This window comes from Tubulanus polymorphus, chromosome 1, assembly GCF_964204645.1.
Source record: "Tubulanus polymorphus chromosome 1, tnTubPoly1.2, whole genome shotgun sequence".
In the NCBI taxonomy this organism is placed as follows: domain Eukaryota; kingdom Metazoa; phylum Nemertea; class Palaeonemertea; order Tubulaniformes; family Tubulanidae; genus Tubulanus; species Tubulanus polymorphus.
This window is the reverse complement of record NC_134025.1, coordinates 18,110,805-18,119,080: the sequence shown is the minus strand read 5'-3', so window position 1 is coordinate 18,119,080 and position 8,276 is coordinate 18,110,805.

Sequence of the window (8,276 nt, the reverse complement as noted above, 5' to 3'; positions counted from 1 at the left end):
TTTAATGAATTATTTGAAACAATCAATAATAATTTAGAAACAGAAACAACATCTAAACTGAATATAACTTCCAAAACTAGTAAACTTAATTCAAGAAGAGTTCAAACTGAAAACATTTTACCGAATGGATTAGTGGATGCAACAGATCAAGAATTAGAAGATTTAATATATTTTCTGATAAAGCAATTAGAGAAATTATTAGTATAAGAAATGAAGCTGATAAAATTGTGCACAATAAAATGATTAGAGTTCATAAAATTAACACTTTAGAAGATGAATTATTTAAATCTAATAACGAATTTGTACAATTAAAATTAGAGATTGTAAAGTAATCGAAGAAATTGAATTAAAAATATAGCTGCCAAGCAGCGATGACGGGTTTTCTGCAAGGCCATTCAGAATGATGGGAATTGTAGTAAATTGAAATACCGATACATAAAATAAAATGCATTGACAGATTCGAACCTAATATGCAAACACTGTGTTAACGTCAAATATGATTCAGCTTTGAAACCGAACATACGCGGACGTACAATCAACAAATATTAATTTATTTGACCAGGCATTTATTTTGGCATTCAAACATCATGATACTGTATTATCACCATGCTTAAAAATGGATCTGTCCTATTAAGAACTCATCTTAAGCACCTGCTGAGTCGATAGATTGAGTGAATTCACAGATAAGAACGTATTATGATTTAGAATAGATTTAAGAAGTTAATGTTTTTATTGAAATATTTGAATAAATACATATATAGTAGTGTAGATTCAATCAATAAATTATGAATTGATTTGGTCTGGGTTTCCAGCTGATGTTGATTTTGGCTTTTATGGATTACAAATTCTATAGTGATAAACAATTGATACCTGCACCATGTGTGTAAATCAAACCTATTCCACTAGTTGCGTGTGTTTCCTAATAAACGGGAAAGTCATTCTTGATCTGAGTTATTAGAAAAATAATGTTCATTTAGCTATACAAATTTATTGCCTTTTTGGAAATTCTGTAATAATATTTGTTCTGTCCTAATTTTTATTACTGTATGAACCAATGATATGCTTTGTAAATATGATGTAATAAAATAAATTTGAATTTGAATTAAATTTGAACATGAGAATCAAGCATAACTTGTTTTTTCGTCTTTTGTTCCAGAGTTTCAATTACAATCAAATCCAAATTGGCTAAAAAGTACATAGGACTAAATGAAATGAACCGTTAGTTACTGCAAACCTATTCCAGTGTTATGTCGATCGTGTTGAATCACTTTCCTTGAGTTGAAAGAATCAGATCTTCTACGGTGCAACTTCGGTCGAAGAGAGATATCTTGGTGTTGACTGTCCTTAACCATCTAACTGCATGCATTCTACATTGGAATCAGCATCATACCCATTTGAACTGCAAAATATTCATACAACATGAAAACCTACAGTACATGTAGGCCTATACAGTAATCAAACTTTCACCGATGTTGGATATTTGAATGAACGTTGGGCTTATTTCAGTATTCTAAAGCAGGAAATAATAAGCCCAATCAATAGGCCCTATTCCCATTGGAACAATTGTATAATGCGTACAGCTGTACCGTACACTTATCAGTCAAGAATGGAGAAATCGGTATACCAAACCTACGAACAGCAAAATGTACAGGCCTACAATGATTTCTGGTAATACAAGCCGTGACCACATGAACGTTTTGGTTTGACTATTAATGTCAGCAGGTCAGAGAAGGCCTGGCCAAACTTAATCACATGGCTCAAATCAATTAGCCTTTCTGCGTGTGAATATTTCACTGTATTGTTTTAAAAATAGGCCTATGGAGTGAATTAGTACATAGACTGAATTAGACTTTAGGCTAGTCCTGACCAAATCCTATCCATATTATAATGGCACCAGTTATAGTAACATCACTGTAGGGCCGACGAGAGGGAAAAAGTTGTGTTTCTAGTACATATGCATGGTAGGCTTGTCGTAAGTAATAGGGGTAATGGGCTTTCAGGCCAAAGGTCGAACGGTCGAGCTCGTAAAAAATGAAAAACATAAAAATAATAACAATTTCTACTTGAATTACTCGCGAAACTCATAAAAATGAAAAATAAATTCTCACACGCTCGAATTTATTTTTCATTTTCTACTCGCTAGAAGAAAGTGTGAGTAAAGTGTGAGTGAAATAATTCATAAATCATTGAATATTTATATGCGTTGGATTCATTTTAATAAAAAATTTGTTATAAAAATGAAGAAAGAAGAAGAACCCAACTTTAAAATCGAAATCAATGAAACCAATAAATCATTTTCACAGTTTTACATTAAAAATTATATTTCAGCTACAAATTTAGTGTCTGCAAGGTATTATAAAATCGATAATATTACTATGATTAATCAAATATTATCAAATGAAACATATTTACTTACTGAACTAGTAGATACTTTTGATAATGGCGTTAAAAATCCTAAAATATTCAATACAGTTTTAAATTTTAAAGGAACTTTAGATGAAAACATAATTAATATTCTTAAAACTCCTTTCAATGAAAGAAATGATGATATAATACTTTCAAAAGATTACAATGATTTGATTAACTTAAGAATTGAAAAAAGACAATTATATTATTTCAATTTTGATAATAAACAAATTATCTATAATGAAAATTCATCAAATATTGCAGTTCAATGTAATTTAGATGATGAATTTAGAAAATTCAATCCTAATGAAAAAGTGCATTGTTATTGCGGAGGTAAATATTTAAAATCACATGAATCAAAGCATTATGAAACAATTAAACATAAAAACTGGTGTAAAGAGTAACAATTCTACATTATAATTATTGAATTGAGTTAAAAGATTTAAATATCTAATAGACTGTTAAAATGATAAATTGTTTGACAGTTGAAATGATAAATATTTTGACAGTTGAAATGATAAATATTTTGACAGTTGAAATGATAAATATTTTGACAGTTGAAATGATAGATATTTTGACAGTTGAAATGATAAATATTTTGACAGTTGAAATGATAAATTGTTTGACAGTTAAAATGATAAATTGTTTGAAATGATAAATTGTTTGACAGTTAAAATGATAAATTGTTTGAAATGATAAATTGTTTGACAGTTAAAATGATAAATTGTTTGACAGTTGAAATGATAAATTGTTTGACAGTTGAAATGATAAATTGTTTGACAGTTGAAATGATTAATTGTTTGGCAGTTGAAATGATAAATTGTTTGACAGTTGAAATGATAAATTGTTTGACAGTTGAAATGTTAAATTGTTTGACAGTTAAAATGATAAATTGTTTGAAATGATAAATTGTTTAACAGTTGAAATGATAAATATTTTAACAGTTGAAATGATAAATATTTTGACAGTTGAAATGATAAATATTTTGACAGTTGAAATGATAAATTGTTTAACAGTTGAAATGATAAATATTTTGACAGTTGAAATGATAAATATTTTGACAGTTGAAATGATAAATTGTTTGACAGTTAAAATGATAAATATTTTGACAGTTGAAATGATAAATTGTTTAACAGTTGAAATGATAAATATTTTGACAGTTGAAATGATAAATTGTTTGACAGTTAAAATGATAAATTGTTTGACAGTTGAAATGATAAATTGTTTGACAGTTGAAATGATAAATTGTTTGACAGTTAAAATGATAAATTGTTTGACAGTTGAAATGATAAGACAGTTGAAATGATAAATATTTTGACAGTTGAAATGATAAATTGTTTGACAGTTAAAATGATATTTTAACAGTTGAAATGATAAATTGTTTGACAGTTAAAATGATAAATTGTTTGACAGTTGAAATGATAAATTGTTTGACAGTTGAAATGATAAATTGTTTGACAGTTAAAATGATAAATTGTTTGACAGTTGAAATGATAAGACAGTTGAAATGATAAATATTTTGACAGTTGAAATGATAAATTGTTTGACAGTTAAAATGATAAATATTTTAACAGTTGAAATGATAAATTGTTTGACAGTTAAAATGATAAATTGTTTGGTAGTTGAAATGATAAATTGTTTGACAGTTGAAATATTAAATATTTTGACAGTTGAAATGATAAATTGTTTAACAGTTGAAATGATAAATTGTTTGGCTGTAAATTTAATTGTTATTTGATTTAATCATTTAAAAGTTTAATATTTTTAAAATGATTATAAAATATTTAATTAAAAACTAGCAAATATTTTATAAACTGTTTAATTTTTCTCTTAAATAAATGGATGGTTTCATTCCAACTGGGAAAAGTGATTTGAAACATTATTTAGTAGCAGGCGGATTAATATTGGCTGCGCTTTTCTTTTATTATGAAAATATCAGTAAGGATTTGATGAATGAAAATATAAAATTGAGCAAGAAATTAAAGAAGTTAAATGGAAACAATCACAGAAAGAATAACAATAAAAAAGTTAATGATTTAAATGATTTAGAGGATTAAAACAGCATCTTTTAATTTCATATATTTTGACTATAAAAATGAGTGAAAATATATTAAACTTATTACATCTAATATATAAAAATCAACAGAATATTAAATCAATTATTATGCTTACAGGTTTATTTTCATTCTCAGTTTATACTATAAAACAGTTGTTAGAATTCTATGATTGCTGTAAAATTAGATACACTGAATTAATAGAAAATATGAATTATATTTCAGATAGATTGAATAATATTAAATGCTGTGAAAAATGCAATAAAAGATATAAAAATAAAAAGAGTTTGAGAAATCACATGTATATTCATGAACTTGATGAAAAATTATATGAATCAAAATAAGAAATCGACTTTTAAATTAGCTGAAAATATAAAATATATTAGTAAGTTAATAAAAAAGGGGGTTGAGGTATCAATATATTAGATACCCTATTAGATACCCTAATACCATGTATTTAATACATATCAAATACATATTGATGGTATTAAATACATATTAATGGTATTGAATACATATTATGCTTTATTTCTGAAAATGAAGTAACAGAAGTAATTTATGTTTTAATTCATTCAAGTATGATATTTTAAATTCTTTACATTTAACTAGGATAATACAAGAGTGATATTAGTTAGTTGGCTTATTCAGTAAGAGAAACAATGAAATAATACAAGAGTGATACTAACAGTTAAAGTTATTGAATTTCTTGTTAAATCTATTTGAATTCTAGTCAATTCTTGTTAACCAATAGCGCGAATAGAAATCAAAAAGATTTAAATAAAAAAACCATAAGTTACTTTATCTAATACTAAGTTAGTATATTTATAAAATTTATAAAATGATACAACACGGTCTCGCCGAATAAATACAGTTAAAAGACATCGAACAGGACAACATATTATAAGATAGGAGCAGAGCGGTGAAATCCGGGAGAAGGTGATTTCAAATCTAGCGCCAATGTACGGCGAAATCCGCCAGTTTCGCTACACTACGCATTGAAGTGGTTTTCGCCCCACATACCCAACCTAACTTTTGAAATAATCAAACCTTTAGAAAGGAGGGGTATCCCAGTACAGGTATGCCAGTACATCCGAGCCAAATATCTAAGGGAATCCCCCACCGTGTTTGGTACCCTTACTCCAAGCAAAAAAAGTCCAGGGAATCCCTTATTTCATCATCAAGCTGTCTCTCAGGATCAATCGATTTCATACATATAACCGAAATTCGTTACCTATCCCATTTGCAGAAATTATGGCAACATTTATGGGGGACCTCTTCTTCACTCTAGGTACTATTTTTGGGGTCCGGCCCTACGCATCTTCGAGCTACTAACCTAATTGTGGTCTGATGCCAACGTAATTCTAGTAGCCTTCCGCGACTCAACGACCTTGATTTAAACTTGATCAATTCAAAGTCTGTTTATTGACGCTTTTGGTTACATGAACTGATCAGCAATATACTTAAATAAAATAACCGGAATAACAAGAAATCAAAAATATTAAAGAGGTAACAAACAAATGCCCGTAAACCTGTCAGACACGCGAACGCCGGACTCGTAAACTCTTGGACTCGGACCCGCTGAGCAATAAATTCATAAAATTGACTTTGAAATTGATTGTGGAGAAGAGAGGGAATTATTCGATAGCTCTTCCTCGAAAAGAAGAGAGAAATATCGGTAAGAAAACACAACATGGCTACTAATTGAATGGAGCCAAATTTCGGATGTTTACGGCTCGACAGTGCCTTTATAACGTGGATTTATCAAAATTCCCATGCAGTATCTGGAGATTGAAGTGAGCTGAAGGACATCATACGGATTGTATCGGCGACAGCGGTAAGGTAAGGAAGCCTTTACACTTTTAACAAAAACTATGTGGAAAAGGGAAAAAAATAATAATAATCACGCGAATTTCAATAGGGTTTGCTGTGAAGAAACAGAAAACCCTAAATATAGCTGCAAAGCAGCGATAACGGGTTTTTTGAGCAGGCGTGCTATTCATAGTTTGAAAAGTGGATAATAGAAATATATCAATACGGGATACGCATTTGACGTGTCAAGTCACACCAATGCGGTTAAACATAACATAATTTATAGTTATAGTCAAATTGGGGGTTACTCGGGTCGTTTATTGTCTGCGGAGTCGAGTAGATTGGTTACCCGTCTGTAACATTGGTTACGGAAACGACTCGTCAGCTTGATGAGTTGTATGTATTATGATTGTGCGCCACCTGCATCTTCCGAAATAATGTTCAATTATTTGAAGGGAGGATTGAAATAAATTATCAACGTACATCTGAATATGTAATAGTCCTTAGTAACTTTCTGTTGCAGAGGGCATAGAAAAGATTTTGAAATTATTTAATTAAAATATAAATTTTATTTACGAAAAATAAACTATTATGGTCAGTACAAATTGAAAATTCATAGTGTATTTTTAAGAACAAGCTTACATAGCTTACAGAATACATCACGTACATTTGAATTTTATAGGTGATGGGTAAAAATCAACGTGTGACAGAAAAAAATGTAGTTAATTATTTAACAATATCGAAATATGTGCTCTCTTTTTAAACTAATGGAGTGATACGCATGGCCTGTATTAAAAGATAGAACATACAAGTTGTGTGAACAGAAACTAAAACTTTGATGTCAGTGACCAGTATCGAATTACACAACGACAATTGGCTTTAAACTCAACAAACATTATAAAAGAATGTTTCAAACAAAATGCTTTATATAACGACATGAATAAACTTGTTTTACAAAACAAGAAAGTACATTTTGAACTTTTGAATGGTCGAATCCCATTTATTCACAGTAACCTGTGATGTGGCGATCCTCGGAGCCATCATTCTTGATGACGTCACTAACAAGTGGTCACGGCTGTCGCGTGCACTCATTTCTTTGAAAATCTAGCTTCCTCGCGGAGCGGGACCTGGTGACGCTGTGCCCCACCCCCTTCGCGCTGAGAAATATCTTATTCCCAGTCAGCAAAGACAGGTTCTAAAAATCATAGAGTGCATCGCTGGAGGGTTTCCGATCCAATTTGAATTGGTGCGGTGGCGCTCTCAATGCGGAAGTTTTTGTGAATCAGTCGGCGACGGACGTTTATCGTTGTAAGTGATGTAATATGTAAAAAAATCATTTGACTAAATTTTTCCTCCTAGAAAATTGCTTTAGCTCATTCCAATGTTCGCAGTAAAAGTGAATGTAGCATGTATGATTCCCATCCATCAATTTTGTCTTGTTTCGTATTTTTAGCGAAAATCTCGAAAAAGTCTGACGTCGAGGCAGGTGGTGGCCAGACAAAGACATATTCTTGGGAAATATTTAAAGACGCATGGCAAACACACTTATTGTTCAATTTTTTCCTATCCTTATTTTGAAATTGAAGTATTGTAATAAACTATTGATTTATTTTTGTTGATCAACGCAACTAGTTTTGTTGTTTTCTTTCTTAATTTACATTTGAATTGGATGGTCATCTTGCGTAGGAGTTAGTTTGTCATCGAAGCAATACAGTCTAACTTGTTGACGTCTCAGATGCAGCGGGGCAGGGCGGTCATTATATTGTGGACTTATCCAAATTACACTTACACAGCCCAACGTTATTCAGTGTGTAAACTCCATCGTACTCGGCATTATAAGACAGTGAGGAATTGAGTTTTAGTCACCTGAGCCCTCGGCTTGATTCGACCCAAAATACCTTAACTGACTTCACAGAATTTGATTAGGCCTATGAGTCAAGGATTTTCTAAATTTCTGAATGCTTTCTCTGGTTTTAAGATCAATTCAAATTCAATCTTCAAAATATT